Raw genomic sequence first — 21894 nt, forward strand, 5'->3', positions numbered from 1 at the left:
GAATACTATCAACAATTATATGCCAATAAAATGGACAACTTGGAAGAAATGGACAAATTCTTAGAAAAGTACAACTTCCCAAAACTGGACCAGAAAAAAAAAAAAAAAAATTCATTGAGTTATGTACTTAGGATTTGTGTCCTTCATATGTATACACTGAAAATTTCATAAGGAAGTGAAAAATTCAGTGAAAAATTCATAAGGAAGAGGAGCATGTTAATATTTCTGCCCTGTTATGGTCCTAGATCGGGCTTCACTGGTGGCTCAGATGGTAAAACGTCTGCCTGCAATGCGGGAGACCTGGGGTCCTAGATTGCTGCCTACTCTGGAAGTCTCCATCGTGGTTTTTCCACCAGTAAAGAAATAAAATAATACCCGACATTTTCTTCTGTCTGGGAGAGGAGAGTAGACATTTTGAAGAATGGGTCATAGCTTTCCTGTGGGACAGGTAAGCTATTAAGAGAGTCAGGGAATTAAAAAACCCCTCTAGGGAAATTTCTAATATCACAGATTTTTATTATCTAAACCATGGTGTCCGACCTTTAGGAGGGGAGCCTCACACCTGTGCACACCACCTGGCTTAAATGTGCCTGTGCAACCTCTCCTTCTTGTCTGTGTGGCGAGCAGCCCAGACTCTGGGTGGTGTGGAACCTCCCTGTGAGGAGCATTTCCTCTGTTCCACAGCCCCTAGAGCCCTCCCTGAGGCCCAGTTCAGTTGGAGCTTTGAGGTCCTCTCTGTGTAAATGCTGCCTGGTCTTCTTCTCTTGGTCTTTGATGAGAAAAATGTGGGTGGAAGATGTTTGACCCAGGGGCATGGCTTATAGCAGAAGAGTAAATACCTCATCTTGCTGGGGTGCAAAAACGTGAAATGAACAGGTACCATTAACAGGCTGACTGAGTCTGCCTGCATGCACACTGAGATCCTGTCCAATCCATAAACCTGGATTTTGCTTCCTTTTCAAAGGCTCAGAAAAACATTGTATTGTGCAACTCAAGTCCAAGAAACAGCACAATATCAAGAAGCATGTACCTTGTGAAACCAGGTGACTCCTTTGTTTCTAAAGGTAGCTGCACTTCCCTTGGCCCTGGTGAGACAGACCAAGAAGTCTGAATTTTCAGAGCACAACCCCAGAACTCGGTTCTCTGCTGCTGTGTTGAATGTGGTGATCCATATTCCAGCAGGCTGTGAGCCTTCTGCAAGGGTCTCTTGAAGATTTGCTTTTTTTCTGATGAAGTTGCTTGATCAGCTTGTGTAACAGGAGTATCTATGTTTTGCCCAAGTGTTAGATAACGATGACATTTGCAAAGAGATGAAGTCAAAGGGGGAATCCTGTCTTCCAAAGACGGTCTGGTTCACAGGGTCTTGTGAAGCCTGTCTGGAGGCCCAGACACCCCAGCTCTGGTACTCAGATCTCACTCTTGGCCCCGGACATTATCCTCGGCTGACAGCCATCTTTAGGGTAGGTGCCAGTGGTGGTCTCTTCTTTTGCATTGTTGGGGACTGAGGAGAGAGCGGTGGATGCAGTGGTGGGTGGAGGAGGAGAATGGGGAAGAATTGGGTGGCATAGTCTTCGGAACTACCAAAATATGCCAAGAGACTCTAGGTGTTGAAAGGCAAACCAACAAACATATAATTAGCATTAAGCCCTGGGTCTGTTCCTGATGGCTTTTCCTCGACTCTGCTTCTAACACTGCAACCCAGAGATCCAATTTTGGAGTGTCAAAGAGCTTTCCCTTTTATTCATTTGAGAGAATGAGGAAAATTGACTGTAAAGGTCTTTGCAAATCTGCCTATGTGAACTTGGGAAGGTCTGTGGTCATGTCCCCCTTGGGCCTCAGTTTTCTTCTCTGCTATAAAGCAAGAAAATTAGAGTCTGATCTCTCAGGTCCCTTTCAGCATTCCAGAGTTTCTTCCAAACAGCTTCCCTGGGACGTGCTATCACCAGAGACTTCAGTTAACATCCAAAAGTGTCTCCTATGAAGGATAACGTTGTAAGCCTCATTTACACAAATACCTCGGCTCAAATGTGTTTGCCAAATATACTCGATACTTTGAGGATCCGGGACACAGGCTTGGTTCATTTATGTTGGAGGAGAAAAGAGGAACATTCTGCAGAAAGGGGAGCTGACCAACGAGCTCAGGATTGGGTGATGTTCTGTGGCGGGCACTCTGCCCACCGTCTTACATGAAAGGTTATTTGAGGCAAATGGCATGATTTCTTTATAACCCTTATAACTGGCATCAGGAATTTGAAATCCTTTGTGATCCCCAGCTGGAAAGAGAAGGCACCCAGTCTTTGAGATGGACCCTAATAATGCCCCTCCTTTTATTCACAGCCATGTGTTGTCTCTTCCCCTTGGGTACGGGCTGGACCTGGAATCATACACCTAATTGATTGCAAGGATATAGGGGGAGGATCTATTCATATTTGTCATCAGTATACACAAATACTCAATACTTCAAATGTCACCAGTGAGAATCAATCAATCAATAGTCACTTTCTAACAGTCATTATCATTGTAAACAAGCTGCTACATTCACTTAAAAAAGCAACAAGGCCCTGCTTCTGTCATTGAGCACATTAATTTGCAAGACTTGAGTTTGATTGAGATATGGATTTGAAGCGTTTTTTAGTAGCAGGCTCTGGATTATGGGTTTCTTGAAAAGAACTCCAGCTGGCAACTGCAGGTCTGTGCATTCTTGAGTCAAATGTTTTCTGAGCTTGGACAGCTCAACCCCAGACTTACAGCTGAAACCAAGGTACACACTCAATGTCCCTTTGCATGGAATGAATTATCTTAAAGGGAGTTATAGACAAGTGGTAAATAAGGGTACATTTGCAGAAGAGTTTTAATTTCTTGTTCATATCCAAGATGGCCAAACTCTTAGTTGCCTGTTTTTCTTTCCATTTATTTCTTGCTTTCTCATTCTTCATTTGGTATTCTAGGGTCTTTCTGACACCCGACGTGAGTAAAAGAAATGTTCTTTAGCCAAAGGTTACAGTTTCCCACCACTCTAAGCAGGGTTCAGAAGAAGAGGTGTGGGGTAGAGAGGGGTTGAGTGGTGGAATTGCTCCAGCTGTCTTTGGATTGCCAAGGAATCTGAGGCCCTGGCTGTCAGAGGTTGTGCAGGTGTAGTGGCCGTGGCTCAGACTGAGTGGGTGTCCCAAGCTTCTATCTGTGCTGGACATCTGGCCACTGGGCCCCTGCTTCTGTGAAGATATGTTTAGACTGGGCTGCCTGTAACATCAAGAATGGCCAGTTACCCTGGGCTGGGCTGCCCAGGTTCAGCGCCCACCAGTGTTTTCAAGAAGTAAAGCTCAGAACTAAGCACAGCGATGAGGACCCACATTCCAAACACTATTGTTTCAGGGGCTCTGCCCAACACCTTTGTCGATGCACAGTTCATTCTATATTGAACATCTATAGCTTCAGGCTCCCTGAGGGGCAGCTGGGTGGCTTAAGACAGAAAGCCTCATTACTAGTTGTGATTTGGGGATTCCAAAGGGAACGTAGAGCTTGAAATCCCCTTATCAAAATACTCCTAAACTGGTAAACAGAAATCAAACAGATTAGACAAAGTTTTGCAAAAGAAAAATTAAATTGACCATGGAGCTACTTCCTGTTCTCAGAAAGCTTCCTCTTTCCTGTTTTGAAGGCAGCAACTGGTGATAGGTATGCATCCACCCTAGAGCGTCTCGGGGGATCTAGCCGTCCAAGAGCATTCTACCTTTGCTTATAGTGACTGATTCCCTTTCCTCCCGCAGACCAGAGTTTTCAAAGTAAACCCTGAAGTGACGGAGGAATTGACTTTCAGCCCATGTACACATCGGTTTGGTGGACGTGGGTGGCGTAAGGGCCGTGTGGCGGTTCTCGTGCTTCCTGAGAGCAGCCAACACTCATTAAACATGATTTGTGTGATGAGCAGAAATGGCGTTGCCCTCCGGGAGCTCCCAGGCTCCGGGTCCCTCCGCTGGTTGGGACTGCTTGGACTGGGCCCATGGAAAGACTGCCCCTTCCTGGCTCTTCTCCTCTGGGCAGAGTTTGCGCTGACCAAGCTCCTGTGTGCTTTGCTTTCTAGTCCGCCTGGGTGGGTGAGAAAGGAGCAGGTTTCTTTTGGGTGGGGAGGAACATTCCTTTCTTCCTGTGGGGAAGGTGGTATTTATGTTTCTCAGAAAAGAGGTTCCTGGAGAATAACATATTGCTATATGCTTTGGATGTTTGGGATAAAAAGAGAACAATTTAAGCAATCTATTTCTCTTCTGAAGTGCTGTCAGAAGGGTCAAGAGGGAGTACAGCCTAGGAGAGCCCTTCTTCAGATTTAGTGTGTGAGGAAAGCAGTGGTGCTGAACTCTGCTTAAAATCACCTTGGAGCTTTAAACACACACACACGCACACACACACACACACACCAATGCTGAATTCCACCCCAAACCGATTAAGTCCGACTCTCTGGGCGGTGAGGCCTGAGTCTTGGTATTTTTTTTTTTAAAGCTCCCCAGGTGATTTTTATGTGTGGCCAAGGCTGAGAGCCACAGCATTGGGGTATTGTGTAGCTTATATTAGAGGGTGACAGAGATAGCATCTTGATTACCTGAGATTAAAGGAAAAAAAGAGAAAATGCCTTCTCTGAGTCAGCCATTGTGCTGAGCACTTGTTTTAAATTTTCCCATAATCTCCACAACACTGCGAGGTATACGTCATGCATCACTCTCTCTGTCTTGCTGGAAAGGAACTGAAGCTTAGACGGATTAGCTGACTTGTGCAAGGTCCCCCAGCTAGGAAGTGGTGGAGCCAGAGTCTGAGGGAAGACTCTCTGATTCCAGAGCCACTAAACCATGTACTCTAACCTATTTAGGGGCTGATGGAGCAAAAGGACCCCAGGCTTTGGGAGGATGTGTTTATGGCTATGGTAATGCTCTTCAGAGTCCCTTGGACTGCAAGGAGATCAAACCAGCCAATCCTAAAGGAAATCAACTGTGAATATTCATTGGAAGGACAGATGCTGAAGCTCCAATAATTTGGCCACTTGATGCGAAGAGCCAACTCATTGGAAAAGACCTTGATGTTGCGAAAGATTGAGGGCAGGAGAAGAGGGCGACAGAGGATAAGATGGCTGGATGGCATCACTAACATAATGGACAGGAGTTTGAGCAAACTCCGGGAGATAGCGAAGGACTGGGGAGCATGCCGTGACTGAACTACAATGGGGCAGTCCATAAAGACAAGTAATTTTAAGAAGATTTTAAGGTTCCTTGCTGTGCAGCTTTCATTTGCCCTTCCCACTTTTCTTGCTGCTTTTGCTTTCCCTTTCATTTAGTTCTGCTTCTTCTGGCTTTCCAGAAGATAAGCTGGGCAAGAACATAGTACATATCAAGACCGGAATTCATTGTCTTTCTGTCCAAACCTGTTTCTTTTCCTGTAAACTTGTCCACCAGAGGTTAACCTCCATCCTACCGGGCACTCCAACCTGAAAACTGAGACTTGTCCTCAAACCTTTACATATTTTTATATCCATCCCCCGCTCCCAAATGTTGATGGTGGAGCTTGATCTGGAGATAACTCCTAATCATAGGAAATCCTCCTCATTTCTGTTCCTCATTGCCGTTAAGACTGTTACATTAGTCTTTTTTACCTTCTTCCCCCCATTTGATGATTTCCTTACAGAAAAAGAATGACATTCATTTAAAAACAGGAGTAAAACACATTGTAAACTTTCCTGAGTGTGCCTTTTCATACTATCTTGAATTTTGAAGGCACGTTAGTGTTCTACCTATTCAAAGAATGAAATAAATCAGCAATGATGCAAAGTGAAAAAGCATCCTGAAACTGGAGGAAAACTGAAGCAAATGAACCCAGGTGTTTTTCAAATGAATGACATGACCACAATGAATGATGGGGTGGGGGGGAATAACCAATTGAAATTATTTATGAACACAGGGTTTTGAACTAAATACGCACAGTCTTGGAGGGCTGGGGAGATGGAGAGAATAGCAAACAAGTCCTGAACTCTTTCTAGTAGGTTTGTTTTTTGGGAGAAGCCTTTCTGAAACCTTTTTAGATTTAGTATAGAATTGAGTAATGAGTGCATTAGTTCATATTGGTGGGAACAAGTATTGTCATTGTGTAATAGGAGAGCTACAAATGTGGAGTGAAGAAGTCAGGAAAGGAAACTGTAGGGATGGATTTGAATTTGAGACATGTAATGGATTCACAATTGTGTGTGTGTGTTCTCTAGGGATACATACATGTGCATTTCCTAGCTTTTTCCACCGAAAAGACCAACAAGTAAGGCCACCCTAGTTTTAATAGCAATGAGCACCCCTGGTACCCAAATCTTGGTCTGTAATGCCATTCTCTAATAAAAGAAACCAGGGATCCTTGGAGAAAAGGCTTATGCCAAGGCTGGGGCAGGGTAAGCTATGGGTTCACTTGATACATCTTATATCAGAAGTTATTTCCAGTGTTTAGATAAGAGGTAATCTGAGCATTAAAGTTAAAGGGCTTCCCAGGTGGCACAGTGGTAAAGAATCTGCTTGCCAAGCAGGAGACATGGGTTTGATCCCTGGGTCAGGAAGATCCCCTGGAGAAGGAAATGGCAACCCACCCCAGTATTCTTGCCTGGAAAACCCATGGACAGAGGAGCTTGATGGGCTATAGTCCATGGGGTTGACTTAACAACTGAGCACCACAGCACAAAGTTAAAGGCAGTAAATGAATTATAAAGCAGTGAAGAAAAGGAATCCATGATTCCATTCTGATAATAAAGAGATAAATACTAAAGAAAACCATGGAGGAGAAGGGAGAGTTTTTGCCTATAATGGAATGTCAAGTACTTATTTGTGATTATGGAAGGAGTCCTAAAGTTGAAAAATCATCATCTTTGCTTAACCTAAAAATGTCTTTCCTGAAATAGTTTATTAATAGCAATGTAAAAAATAACAATTGTACATAGAATGGAGAAATTGAAAACACTTTGGAGATCAAAATTTGTATCACAAATGAGGGATGGGAAGACATCACATGTGGCCCTAGACTGGATCCTGTATTGCAGGGGGGAGAATGCTATAAATGACAGTTTGGGGCTAACTAACAAAACTGGAATTAGGGCAGAAGAGTAAAGTTGAGATCACACCTATCATTTCATAATAAAAGGGTTTCCCCTACCTCGAAATAGGTTGAAGACCACTGATAGATAGGCTAAAAACCCAGAATCCTTAAAAGGCATCCAAAGTCTTCATGAAATCATCGCTGGTTTACTCCCCACACCCTCTAGCTTCACCTTTGCTTCTCAGCTTGTTATACTTCCCTTCCAGTTGCTCCCACACTTCCTTCACCTCCTTCTGTTGCATTCCTGTGGGTCTTTGTGTGCTCCTGTGTATGCCCTCTCCCACCACACTTATAAGTGGTAGAAAAGGCAGAGGAACTAGAGATCAAATTGCCAACATCCATTGAATCATAGAAAAAGCAAGATAATTCCAGAAAAACATCTACTTCTGCTTCATTGACTATACTAAAGCCTTTGACTGTGTGGATTACAACAAACTGTGGAAGATTCTTAAATAGATGGGAATACCAGGGGCTTCCCTGGTGGCTCAGACGGTAAAGCATCTACCTGCAATGTGGGAGACCTGAGTTCGATCCCTGGGTTGGGAAGATCCCTTGGAGAAGGAAATAGCAACCCACTCCAGTAAAAAGAAAAAAAGAAAAAAGAGATGGGAATACCAGACCACCTTACTTGCCTCTTGAGAAATCTGTATGCAAGTCAAGAAGCAACAGTTAGAACCAGACATGGAACAACAAACTGGTTCAAAATTGGGAAAGGAGTATGTCAAGGCTGTGTACTGTCACCCTGCTTATTTAACTTATATGCAGAGTACACTGTGCGAAATGCTGGAGTGGATGAAGCACAAGCTGGAATCAAGATTGCAGGGAGAAATATCCATAACCTCAGATATGCAGATGACACCACCCTTATGGTAGAAAGTGAAGAGGAACTAAAGAGCCTCTTGATGAAGGTAAAAGAAGAGAGTGAAAAAGTTGGCTTAAAGCTCAACATTCAGAACAGTAAGATCATGGTATCCAGTCTTATCACTTCATAACAAATAGATGGGAAAACAATGGAAACAGTAAGAGACTTTATTTTGGGGGGGCGCCAAAATCACTGCAGATTGTGACTGCAGCCATGAAATTAAAAGACACTTATTCCTTGGAAGAAAAGCTGTGACCAACCTAGATAGCACATTGAAAAGACATTACTTTGCCAACAAAGGTCCATCTAGTCAAAGCTATGGTTTTTCCAGTAGTTATGTATAGATGTGAGAGTTGGATCATAAAGAAAGCTGAGTGTTGAAGAATTGATGCTTTTGAGCTGTGGTGTTGGAGAAGACTCTTGAGAGTCCCTTGGACAGCAAGGAGATCCAACCAGTCCATCCTAAAGGAAATCAGTCCTGAATATTCATTGGAAGGGTTGATGCTGAAGTTGAAGCTCCAATACTTTGGTCACCTGATGCAAAAACTTACTCATTGGAAAAGACCCTGATGCTGGGAAAGATTGAAGGCAGGAGGAGAAGGGGACGACAGAGGATGAGATGGTCATGAGTTTGAGCCAGCTCTGGGAGTTGGTGATGAACAGGGAAGTCTGGTGTGCTGCAGTCCATGGGGTTGCAAAGAGTCAGACTGGACTGAGCAACTGAACTGAACTGAAGTGGTAAACTCTCAGTCATAAAGGCATCTCTCCTTGGAAGCTTCCTCTGAGGGTCCCACTCTAGACTAGGCAGAGGGCTCACCCTTGCTTGGGGCCATCGCTATATCTTGTATGTGCCTGTATTACATCAATTACCACACTGTTCTGTAATTATTTCCTTCCTTCTCTGTCTTCTCTGAAATATCCCTTGAGAGCAGGGACCAGATCTAGCTGGGTTTCTGTAGGTGTGTACAGAGAGGGATGTGCAGTATGGTTGAGTTGGTGGTGGCTGGAATGGACTCCCACCTGCTCAGCCAGGCTCCGGACAGCACCTCTTCCCTGTGCTCCATAGATGACATCAGGGTGGGGGTGACTTGAAGCTGGGTGGGGTGGTAGCATTTACACCATGGAAACATGCGCCACTTCCTACCACCAGCGGGGTCCTTTTCTTTCTGGTGCTGAAGTGGGAAGTGATCAAGATGTGAATCTGGAGGTTGCCAGAGTTGTGTTTCCTGGAAAACCCAGACTGAAGGGATGATGCTGACGCATGGAGAGAAGCACAGGAACAAGACATGAAAACCAAGTGCTTGAGCATTTCAGCCCCCTGCTCCTCAGGCTAGGTCCACACTGGCTCCGTAACTGAGTTCGATGAGCCAAGAAATTCCCACTTTCCTCCACTTTTTCTGTGTTTTAGTTGCACTAGATCAAGTTGCATTTCCATTTGTACCCTCAATTGTTTTGAGGAGTGTGAGGATAGAAATAGTTACATGCATTTTTATTTCACATGGTACCTGACACTGTCAAAGGCACTTAGAAGATGCCCAGTAAATCCATCAGATCCACTTTATGCAATGTCCATAGTGGCCTGAGCAGGTGGTCTGGCTGAGTCTGCTTTTATTTTTTATCCCATGGAACTCATTACTTGGTGTGTTGCAATATTTAAATTACATTTTTACAACACTGCAACAACCAGTCCCTTTTATCTTGGTGAACATAGTTTTTGAATCTCAATTCAGGCTGCATAAATAGGCAGGAAGCAGTTATAATTTAGGAGCTGAAATTGTGACATTCATGGGATATTTTGCTTGTTTATGGGTACAGTTAACTCAGGGATAGCCACATGTGTGGGCTTCCCTGGTGGCTCAGCTGGTAAAGAATCTACCTACAATGCAGGAGACTTGAGTTCGATCCCTGTGTTGAAAGATGCCCCAGAGAAGGGAACAGCTACCCACTCCAGTATTCTTGGGCTTCCCCGGTGGCTCAGACAGTAAAGAATCTGCCTGCAACGTGGAAGACCTGGGTTGGGAAGATCCCCTGGAAGAGGACATGGCAACCCATTTCAGTATTCTTGCCTGGAGAATCCCCATGGACAGAGAAGCCTGGCAGGCTACACTTCAGGGGTTGCAAAGAGTCAGACACGACTGAGCGAGTAAGCACAGCTAGCCACATGTATTGTTATTTAAAAGCTTGTTCTAAGAATATTTTTAAAAGGCTTTCACTGCATCATTGGGTTAGATGCTCCCAAGCAGGAGGAGAAACCAGAGGCCCCCAAAACATAGGTGATGCCTCCGAGTCAGACAACCAACAAACTGTTATCTCTCAACACCCATGCATAGCTTGGTTCCAAGGTTCTATTTTAGATTTGGTTTCTCAATGACTTTAAACCTTAAAATAGAAGTGTACCAAGCAGACACCTCATTTTTCAATATAGAATTAAGTTCTGCCTGATAACGGATGGATACTTTCCACATTAATGCAGAATGTGAGCATGCATTGCGAGATAGTGTAATGCACTCCAGGAACCGACGGTGATATATTTAGATACTGATTAGAAGTAAAACTGATACATCATTCCTTATAATGTACATGAATAGTACCAGTGCATAACAGTGCCTCTTGGGATTGAGGTCATTTATTTTTCCTCCTGGATATATTGTTTATATCATGTTCTCTCCCTCATGTTATATATTAAATTGTTTAATGTAAGCCATAAGAGAGCAAATGGCACTAAAGTTTCCCCACCCCCCATAAAATCTGAAGAATCAAGTCTTCTAAAGCAGGTGATCTGTCAGTTTTCATTCCTAAATGTCATTGGTACGAACAGCTTTTCTTATCAGTTCATTTCACATTCCCAAATCGAATGACTATTAATCTACAACATCTGAGCAGAAAGACTGGGCGCTTCCTGACTTTTACGCAGGTTACTTTCTGAGTCCCAAATGTGTATCCGTGTGAAGGAAAGCTTCTCTGTAGTTACTAGGAAAATTAGTTCATTATTATAGAGTTTCCTCAGAGGTGAAGATGATTTAAAGTCAAGTTGGTAATAACTACTATGATTATTTTTGGAAAATACCTTTGTATGCATGTTTGTGTGAATAGAGGTGTACCAGTAAAGCAACCATGTACCTTGGAAAGTAGGATGGTCCAAAATTGAGCTGCTCTGTTCTGTTATCATAAGTACCTCTTCAATCTATAAATACAGCAATAAAAATCACCATCGTGGAGGTTTACAGTGCATTTGGCATTCTGTAAGAATTTCACATAAATCATCTCATTTAATCTGCACCAAAAGAAATCCACGGTGAGGTGGTTATGATTACTCCACATCCAATCCATCAGCAAATTTTGTTGTCTCTGCTTTCAAAATGTCTTCTGCATCTATTTCCTAACACCTCTCTTGCCACTGCCTGCTATAAGCTGTTCTCTCTTGCCTGGATTACTGTGAAAGCCTCCTGATCAGTCTTTCTGCTTCCCCCTGGTCTTGTATTCATTAATGCTGTTCATCCAAGTTGCCAGCTTGTGGACACATGGGAGGATTGTACTTTTCCACTGCCTTTGAAGTTAGATATGTTCAAATGATTTGCTTTAGCCAATGAGATATGAGTGGAAGTGATGTGTGTCACTCCCAGACTGATGTGGCAGAGTCTGGGTATGAGTCACTGTGCTCCCTTTTCCCTGTGATGTGGTGACCTGCAGTGATCCAGATAGAGAGTGCTCCATCCTTGGGTCCCAGAAGGAGGAAAGATGGAGCAGAACCCTGGCTAACTTATGATGGATGTGAAGTATGAGTGAGAAGTCGTCTTTGTTCCTATAAGACACAACATTTTTGTGGTTGTCGATCATCTTCTTGTTTTACAGGTTTGGGGAAACTGAGGTCTAGGGACTTGATATTGTGCCAAAAATCATGTCAGATTGCAGTGACAAAAGATGACCTCGCCTGTCTTGTTGGATGCACTTCCCTTATATTCCTGTCTGCCAACAGCAGCTGGAACCATCCCTTCAAACATCCATCAGTTAATGCTACTCAGAACTTCTAAAGACTCATCAAAATGGAAGGAGAGCCAAAGAGCTCACTTTCAGGCCCTTTATAATCTGATTTTGAAAGTGAAAGTCACTCAGCTGAGTCCGACTCTGCGTCCGCATGGACTATACAGTCCATGGAATTCTCCAGGCCAGAATACTGGGGTGGGTAGCTTTTCCCTTCTCCAGGGGATCTTCCCAACCCAGAGACTGAACCCAGGTCTCCCGCACTGCAGGTGGATTCTTTACCAGCTGAGCCACAAGGGAAGCCCAATAATCTGGCTACTTCTTTTCTACTACCCTCCCCCTCACTTATTTTCCTTAAGCCACTCTTGTCTCTTTGCAGTCACTTGACCTTTTCTCAAATGTTCCTGCCTCAGGGTCTTTGCACCTGTACTTTGCTTCTGCCTGGGTGGCTTTTACCCAGATATTATGAGGCTCCTTCCTCACTTTATTATGGCCTGTGTTCAAATAGTCCCTCCTAGAAAAGCTTTCATTGGCCATCTTATCTGAAATAGTGAGCCAATACGCTTTAACTCCCTACCCTGCTTTAGTTACCACTGTCTGACATTGTAGTTTCTATTTCTTTGTCTCTTGTCTGTGTCCCTCCTGAGGGTAGGGATTTCTGCCTGTTTTGTCCACTGCTTGAGATTACTGTGCCATTACTCCCAGACACTCAGTAAATATTCAGTGAGTAACTGTGAGCCCCATTCACTTCTCACACATTCTGAGAAGTGAAGTAACTTGGCCAAGGCCATACAAGTAGTTAGTAAGGGAGTTGTGGTCAAGCCTTGCTCTCTGACTTTGATGTGCTCACAAATGGGACTCTTGTCCCCACAGCATCCTGTAAATTCCGTCAGCACACACAAGTGCTGGCCTTTGGGTCCTACTAGCCATGTGCTCTCTGGTTTTCATTTATGAGCCTTGAGGTTAGGATGAATGATTTTGAAAAGTTGCATGCTTCGTTGTGGTTCATTTGTCACGTGGGTCGTAATTTGTTTTCTAATTTCATCTGTACCACATTCTCTCATGCTAATGGAGAAGATTTGTCTGATAATAAGTAACAAATCATGGATGATCCCAAAGTCACTGCTTGCAAAATGAAAGGTTTCTGCACTTTTCCTTGAAAATGCAAGTATCTGCTGTTTTGGAAACTCACCTTGATCACAAAAGTGATTCAGCACTTTGAAGGGCCATGTCTCTGAGGCTGGCCTGTTGGCTGGGCCGGGTGGGGGTGATGTGCCTGGCTTCTGGAACAAAGGGCTTCCACCTGCATCTGGCTCAGCTTCCAAGGCCCCCTGGAACCAGGCTTGTCCTGCTCACAAAGTGGACTCATGGAGCGGAGATATTGGAGAAGCCAGTACCTAACAGAGATAGATTTGTCAATAAATGTAAGATTTGCTCAGCTGATCAGCTAATAGCTCATTGAGGTTTTTATGGAGTCACAGATATTTGGAAAAGGAAGCACCTTGATTGCGTTAGATTCAGCCCTGGAGGGTTGAAAATGGAATATTCCTGGGTGCCACTTCAACCCTACTGAATCAGGGTGGAGCTCAGATCTGCTTACTGAACCAGCTCCTCAGGTGCTCAGCATGAACACTCAACTTTGGGTCTAGTGCAACCTTCTTATTTTATAGGTTTAGAAAAACTGAGGCCTAGGGATTGGATCTTTGTGGAAATGCGAATGGTAAATTGCAACACAGAAAGGTGAAAGTAAGTTTCAGGGCAAAAGAAAAATTATCATCATTCATCTCTTGTTTTTTTTTGGATGAGAATCTCCTTAATAAAAAATAAAAACACAAGTCTTTATAGGAAGCATGTGGCAAATTGAGGTTTTCTCTAATATTCCTTGAAGCTGGTTTTCTGATTCTCTGCACACCCCATACTAGAGCTACTGACTCTTGTCTGAAATGACCGTCTGCTGTGAACCTGGCTCTTGTGTTTACCAGCAGAACTGAGACTTCTAGGAGTTAGTCAGCAGCTGGAGAAAGTGAGGGGAATAGTGAGAGATGGGAGAAGGAAAAGAAAAATGAGTCAAACCCCAGCAGATTATTCATCAAAATAAATACTGTGAAGAGCTTTTTCAGAGGCCCTGATGCCATTAGACAGTGAATAAACACAGAGAGCATTAGGGAACCCAATGTATCTATGTGGACGACCTAATTACTTTTTTTCCTCTGGTGTGAAATAAGGCTTAGGCCCTATCAATCAGCCCAGGAATGACTAATGATTACAGAACAGAAGATTCTCTGTAGTTTACCCTTTGTATCAATACATGAAAAAAAATATCCCTAGAATTTTGTGATCAAATGTGGCTTTAAGTGAACAGATAAGAGCACAAGTAAATGGAAAGACTCCTCTATTCCTAAGAGAAGTTGGTGAACTGCCCACATAATTTGCTGATAAAGGCCCATCTGTTAAAACAAAAGTAGTGTTGCATTGGCAATACATTTCAGCCAGAGACCATAAGTGGTTATTTTTTCTTGACGGTCTTGTTGGCTGTTTTTTTTTTTAAGCCCTAGAAAACTATTTGAAAATGAAATATAGATGATGATATTGGCCTTAAGTTACGGTTACACTTTCTGCTGGGAGAGAAAAACCCATCAGCCAAAATCCTCTGGTAAACACTGTTGCGTGATAAATTGTTATGAGAATAAAGTCATAAGGAAAACTCAGCTTCGCAAATGACACACGTAGAAAAACAGCAGATGTCTGATGAAGTAAAGAACCAACTTATTGCCAAGACCTTGAAAAACAAAATTAATTTCCTTTCGTCTTTGATAATGGTGATGTAATGTAGTTAATAGGAAGAGCCTGCCACGCTCAAGTAGTTATAAAAGGAGAAACGTTCGCCAGGCACCGGGTCGGAATCATGGGTTTTAGTTGCTGTTACTCTTACCAAGTTGGTTGCTAGATGAGGTGGGTGAAAGACCAGGGAAATTGTTCCGTGTTGCTTGAAACGTCAATAGGCTTGGGCTCTATTAATATTTAAAGGAGATATTTCCCAAAGAGAGGGAAAAAGCAGTGAAATCAGAGTTTTGCTTTTCACAATGATTTCAGATATGTGAAGCTTTGGAAAATCGTGGGCAAAAAAGATACTCCACACTAATAAGGCCTTATTTTACAGCATAATTAAATTTCTGTATGGAGGAGAGTGCTTGATTTTTAGGTCAATGAGGCACATAGTTGGTGTCCATTTCCATCCGGGCGAAATTTTAAAGCACACACTGAGGAAAATAATTTATCAACTACTTAAGCTGTGGACACTTTCTGAAAGAAAGAAAGGGTTAGTCGCTCAGTCGTGTCCGACTCTTGAGTGACTTTCTTTCGGAAATTGTGCAACTGTCTCCTTTCAGCACCATCTAAAAATAATCAACGCAAAAGCTTATTTAAAGGAACATGCCACTCTTGCTGGCATCTTGAGTTTCACAATTTGGATGCTGCTTTGTTTTCTGGCCCCAATAAAGTAAGTTTAAGGTAAACACCGTGGCAGGCAGCCTACCTCTGGTCTCTGCATCAGAACTGGCCCCATTCTCCTGCACACCTGAGTTTGTTTTGTCTACTCCGAACTGCATACCTTTTGAACAACCTCTTGGTAAGGTTACTCTGAATCTCAGAAAAGGCGATATCCCTCTTATGACAGCTGGTGGCCAGAGGGTCAGGAGATCAGCCTCTAGAAGTATTAGTTTGATGGGGTTGATGAAGGCCCCCCCCCCCCTCTTTCCTGTGCACTCCCCGGGATGTGTGAGCATCAGGGATTGACAGCACACGTGTGTGTACCTCTGGGTCCCTTTTTCAGTAGCTTCACCAGAAGAAACTGTAGACGGGTCAACACGCCTGACCTGGAGACTATTCCCTCTCTGTGAAGGCTAGAGTTTTGAACTTTCTCTTGATATTTTGAGGCCAGTCCTTCTTCTCTGGGGGACATTCTTCTCCCTTGAGAAAAGAACTTTGAAGATGGGTCTTTTCCAAAGCTATGAAAGTATATGTTGAAATCTGGGAGAGATGCAAGCTTTATCTGTTTTGTCTGTCCTTTTCCTTTTATTTTCTCTTTTTTGCTTCTGGGCCATTTATATTGGAAACACATTTGAAAGGTCCTTTGTTTGTTATTTTTTCTTTTTTCCACTTAATTCATCTGGTATAGATTTGGGTTATCTAGGAGGGAAACCTGACATTATACCTGTTGGCCTAAACTCCTTTGCTCTCATGAGAAGCTGCCTGGTCCATGATGTAATAGGAAATAAAAACTATGATTGCAGTAGGAACCCCTTATAGGGCATCATAAAAGTGTTAAGTGCTTTTTTTTTTTTTTAAACAGTCTTGTTAAACTATCTTGTCACAGCAAAAACACAAATTAAGTACTGAGAATAGCCCCATTTTACAGAAGAGGTAACTGAGGTTTGGAGAAGTTAATTTGCCCAAGATCACAAAAACTGTTCCTACACCAAAACTGGGATCCCAAAGCCTTTACTCTTCACTGCTCCAGGCTATACTGCTTCCCAATGCTCTCCAACACTGTACTTTCTTTGCCTTTTTTTTTTTTTTTTTAAACCTATTATCCCCGGTTACCCAGGAGCAGAGATGTCTGGTGACCTGGACACTTGTTTTTTTTTTTTTTTGGACACTTGTTTTGATAAACTGGCTTGAGAGAGGAGGTCCACAAGCACACAGCCTCTCCTTATTGTGAAAAGGTTCCTATTAAATTCAGTCACTGGGTTAGTACACCATGAAGGCTGATGAAAGTTCCCTTTTAGACAACTGGGTCAGGCTGTGGAAAGTCCTTCCCCACCAGAATATAACAAGTTTGAAAGCTGTTGCTTTTTTGGTTGAACTGAGAGATTTGGATATGTCTTCAAAACCTTCTGTCTGTTGCTATTTCAGCTGGGGCATTTTTAGCTCAATAGTCAAGCTCCAGAAGAGGTGGAAAGAGAGCCTGCTAAGCAGAGTTGTAAATCTTAAACACTTGCGTTTTCATACAAATTCAAGCAGAAAGGAATAAGAACTTGGAAGCTCATCTTACAGAAGAAAATTTTAAGGGAGAAGCTGGTAAACTTCATGTAGAAATTGGAGTGGCAGGGGTTAAAAGGCAGGTGGAAGGGGCAAGAGTTTGATAGATATTCTTGTGACGTTTTCCAGAAAAGAAGAAAGGAAAAAAAGAGCTAGAGACACAGAATGATCTACGTGATGGACAGATAAAGAAACAAAAGTCAGCTATCCAGATAAAAGAATCATAATGGTCTCAGGGTTGGAAAAGAGTAAGTTATTTCCTTCTCTGTTTTTCTCTGAAATATTATCCCAGTATTTTTATAGCTTTGTTTGAATGGTGTTGATGCTGAGATAGTTATTATTATATAAAAATTAGGACTTGTAAACTTCTGTATAGATTTTACTCTTAGGAATACTAATTTGTTTTAGCTCTGCACATTACTTTTGGTAGAAATTTGCTACAAAGAAGGCAGAACTCATCTTATACCTTCCATAAACATGAGCTGTTTGTCACTTGAACCAGAGAGCAGCGGTTTCTATGAGTGTTAAATTTCAAATAATTCTGCTTTCTTTCCTTGGAGTTGATGGGAGTAATACCTGAAAACCCAAAAATGCTCATGAACAGCCTGAAGTAGTTGAACTGTTATCATGCAAATAAGCACTGTTCTAGAATGGGTATGTAGGGGTTGGAAACTGTGACCACATATCATATGACACAAATGCTTGCACACTTTTCAAGGGTATCACATACTTGTGTACCATGAGCTGATTCTCTTTACCATACTGATGTTTTGGCTTTTCAAAACAAAGACACAATTAAAAGCATGGGCCTTCAAGGCAGATGAGATAGACAAGCTTCAGATACCAACTCTGATACTTACATGTTCCATGTGTTTTTGCCAATCACTGGAGACAATTTCCTCATCTGTGAAGTAAAGATAATACTACCTCATAAGTTGGCCAACTGGACCGATGTAAGAATGTGTTATGAACATTCCTGGCAGGGAAGGTACTCACTAAATGGTAACTATTATTATTATTATCAGAGGCTGACTATCTCTAAGCATTTTAATATGTAGGCAGTTTTGTGTTTGGAAACTAGAGAAGCCCTACTGAAGTCAGGCAGTTCCCACAACACTGGGAGGCTAAGTGTAGTGTTAGGGTGTTTGAAGTGGTTGTGAAAGTGAAAGTTTCTCAGTTGTGTCCGACTCTTTGCAACCCCATGGTATATACAGTCTATGGAATTCTCCAGGCCAGAATACTGGAATGGATAGCCTTTCCCTTCTCCAGGGGATCTTCCCAGCCCAGGGATCAAACCCAGGTTTCCCACATTGGAGGCGGATTCTTTACCAGCTGAGCCACTGGGGAAGCCTAAGAATAGTGGCGTGGGTAGCCTATCCCTTCTCCAGTGGATCTTCCCAACACAGGAATCCAACTGGGTTCTCCTGCATTGCAGGCAGATTCTTTACCAACTGAGCTATTGAAGTGGTTAATGCTCTTCAAACTCCCTAAATCAGGGGTCCCCAACTACCAGGCCCTGATACTGTTCCATGGCCTGTTAGGAACTGGGCTGTGCAGCAAGAGATGAGCGGTAAGCGAGCAAAGCTTTATTTGTATTTAAAACTTCTCCCCATTGCTTACATTACTGCCTGAGCTCTGCCTCCTGTCAGATCAGCAGTGCCTCTAGGTTCTTATAGGAGTGCAAACCCTACTGTGAACTGCACATGTGAGGGATCCAGGTTGCGAGATTCTTATGAGACTCTAACACCTCATGATCTGATTTTGCTTTATGGTGAGTTGTATAATTATCTCATTGCATACCACAATGTATAATAGTAGAAATAAAATGCATGATAAATATAATGTGCTTGAATCATCCCCAAACCATCCCCTACCCACCCTGTGGTCCATGGAAAAATTGTCTTCTATGAAACCGGTCCCTGGTGCCAAAAAGGTTGGGGACCAGTGTCCTAAATAACGAGTCAGATGTTTCATAGTCCCTCTGGAGAAGCTGTGCCCTTCCTCTGAGGAACACTGGGCAGTTCATTTATTCATTCATTCATCTATTGTTTATTTAGCTCCTACTGTGTGCCAGTCATTGCTCCTACAGTGTGCTAGCCACTGGATATTTAAGACTGCAAAAAGTAGGTAAAGTTCCCCCTTTGTGGAACTTACATTCTTGAAGGAGGAGAGGGCTAAAAGTGAATAAATATACCCAGAATATTGCTTGAGGATTGTAAGTACTCTCAAGAAAAGTCTTGGGGTGATGTAGTGGAGAGTAACGGTGGAGGTAGAGCACTGACTCCGGTGGGGAGATCCGGGAGTGTTTCTGGGCCAGTAATTATGAAAGTAAGAAATGAAAGATGAGAAGAAGACAGAGATGGGTCTTTCAGGTAGAGTGAACAGCAAATGCAAGCACCTATTGGCAGGCAGGAGCTTGGTGTGCTCAAGAGGAGAAGGCCATCATGCCAGGAACATGATGTGGGGAAAGGAGAGTGGTGCAGGGTGAGGTCTTGGCGAGAAGATAGAGACAAGGGGCAAAGGGTTAGGGAGGGGAAGAGGGGGCACAGGAGGAAATAGTTCCATGATCAAACTCTACTGAAGTCTCCTAGAACAGAGGCTTCCGATTAATGCAGGTTGATGCCTTGCCCCTCAGGCACCTGAGAGGAAGTTCAGGAGACTAATTCAAAGGGAACTTGCCAGGAAAAGGAGCACTAAAATTTTGGTGGTAACTTTACTCATTGGAAAAGACCCTGATGCTGGGAGGGATTGGGGGCAGGAGGAGAAGGGGACGACAGAGGATGAGATGGCTGAGTGGCATCACTGACTCGATGGACTTGAGTCTGAGTGAACTCCGGGAGTTGGTGATGCACAGGGAGGCCTGGCGTGCTGTGATTCATGGGGTCGCAAAGAGTCGGACACGACTGAGTGACTGAACTGAACTTACTTTGGAAAACACACAAAAAATCCTCATTTTATTCATCTTCCTGGTGGACGAAAGTAAAATGGAGCCACTAGAAAGCTTTTGAAACATCTATTTCAATTTCTGCTCCAGAAGTTTCTAAAATTATATATATATTATATAAAAAATATAATATATACATTTAAATAATGTATGTGTGGTTTAATATATAAATATCTATAATGTGTTACATGTATATATTTACATGCCTGTTAAATACACAGTCTTATATTTCTATTAAAGGCTGAAAATCAACCGCTTTTAATCTGTAGCAATTTTGATATTTTTGAAAATAGGAACATGGTATATGAAGTACACTGCTTCCTAGAAATAGACACATTGGTAGTATTTCAGCCTTAATTTCCTGACTTTCCGGCCCACACAGGACTCAGACCCTTGGCAGTTTCCTGCCAGGTGATGTGACCACAGCAATACAGCTCTTTAACTCTGTTGGGGAAGGCATGGTGGTAAAGAGGCCAAGGTCATGGGGTCAACCACCAGTGGTTGGTTATCCTTGTTTGGTTACAAGGCCAAGAATTCATTTAGCCTGTTTAGGCAGATGTGCCTTTGGCTGTGAGGAACCCAGGGGACATGTGTCAGTGGACAGGACAGATATGCTGTGGTCACAGGCATGTGGGACAACAGAGGGTTACCTCACAGTGGCTCCCACAGAGACACTTTGAGGCTCCTGTTTGGTTAGCAAAATCCTGTGATATTTGAGAAATTCAATGGAAAGGTATATTCTGAAAAAATGTTACTCTTCATGGAGGCTCACTCATTGGGCAAGTCAGTTTTCGCTGTGTTTGCTAGGATAATCTTGTCTATCTACTGTATTCAACGTGTGTGCGTGCTCAGTCACTTCAGTTGTGTCCGACTTTTTGTGACCCTATGGACTGTAAGCCACAAGGCTCCTCTGTCCACAGAATTTTTCAGGCAAGAATACTGGAGTGGGTTGCCATGCCCTCCTCCAGGGGATCTTCCCAACCCGGGTATCAAACTGGTGTCTCCTGCATCTCCTGCATTGCAGGTGGATTCTTTACCCACTGAACCACTTGGGAAGCTCTTCTGCCTCAGAAGAGTACATAAACATTTTATGGAGCTGCATAGTTTAGATTAAGTAAGTGCATAATTTGTCAGAGTCTTAAAAAAGATGATAGGAAAAAATACTGCATTGTAGAATTAAATATTCAAATATGGTGTGAGTGTTTAAGGCAATGAAGGCCAAAAGGGGTGAGTCCAAGGAGGTGGTTTGGGTTTGGAGGTACTTTTGCATCTAGAGGAATTCTTTTCATGACTTCAATGACTGAGCACTGAAGAGGGAGTCTTCTCCTTCAAGGCCAAAGATGGTTGAGATGCCAGGTGCTTTTATTTTTCAACTCTGGTCCAAAGAGAGGCTTAACTTGGGCTAGAACTGCAGTCAGTCAAAAGAGATAGCAGCAAACTGAATAAGTCACCAACATGGTGATGATCACTCTTTAGGGATGAACCAGGGCACTGAGAAACCGACAAACCCTAGATACATTCATCAAGGTGAGGGCCCCCATGAGGCCATTATCTGCCAGAGGTGACACCAGAGCCTCCAGCCCCTGCCCCATTGTCCCACTTTAGCCACACCTGGCTGATTTCCTTGGTGGAGGAAAATGTTTCTCTTTTGGCTGGTTTGGTCTTCCCCCCAACCCCCACCACTATGGTTTTGTAGGGTTTTGCTCAGAGACTTTTTTCCCACAAGGTAGGCCAGTGGTGTTGATCACTTTTAGGCAAGGATGCCAAGTTCTGTCTTTAGACAGGCAGGCCATTCTGGGTGAGTTTGCTGAGAGGTATGGTATATGGTATATTTTTCTCACAGAAAACTAGTCAATCTAATCACACTAGGACCACAGCTTTGTCTAACTCAATGAAACTAAGCCATGCCTGTGGGGCAACCCAAGACGGGCGGGTCATGGTGGAGAGATCTGACAGA

At 43.1% G+C, this 21894-nt stretch overlaps 1 long non-coding RNA gene across 1 annotated transcript in view; it reads left to right on the forward strand.

The window, feature by feature from the left end:
• LOC104994222 overlaps positions 1 to 21894 on the forward strand; it is a 95166-nt gene that overhangs the window by 66851 nt on the left and 6421 nt on the right. The window contains exon 2 of the long non-coding RNA XR_825927.1: positions 17123 to 17241. This is a non-coding gene — a long non-coding RNA (uncharacterized LOC104994222). The remainder of the gene's footprint in view (positions 1 to 17122; positions 17242 to 21894) is intronic.

This window comes from Bison bison, unplaced genomic scaffold (assembly GCF_000754665.1).
Source record: "Bison bison bison isolate TAMUID 2011002044 unplaced genomic scaffold, Bison_UMD1.0 scf7180017864254, whole genome shotgun sequence".
NCBI classification, from domain to species: domain Eukaryota; kingdom Metazoa; phylum Chordata; class Mammalia; order Artiodactyla; family Bovidae; genus Bison; species Bison bison.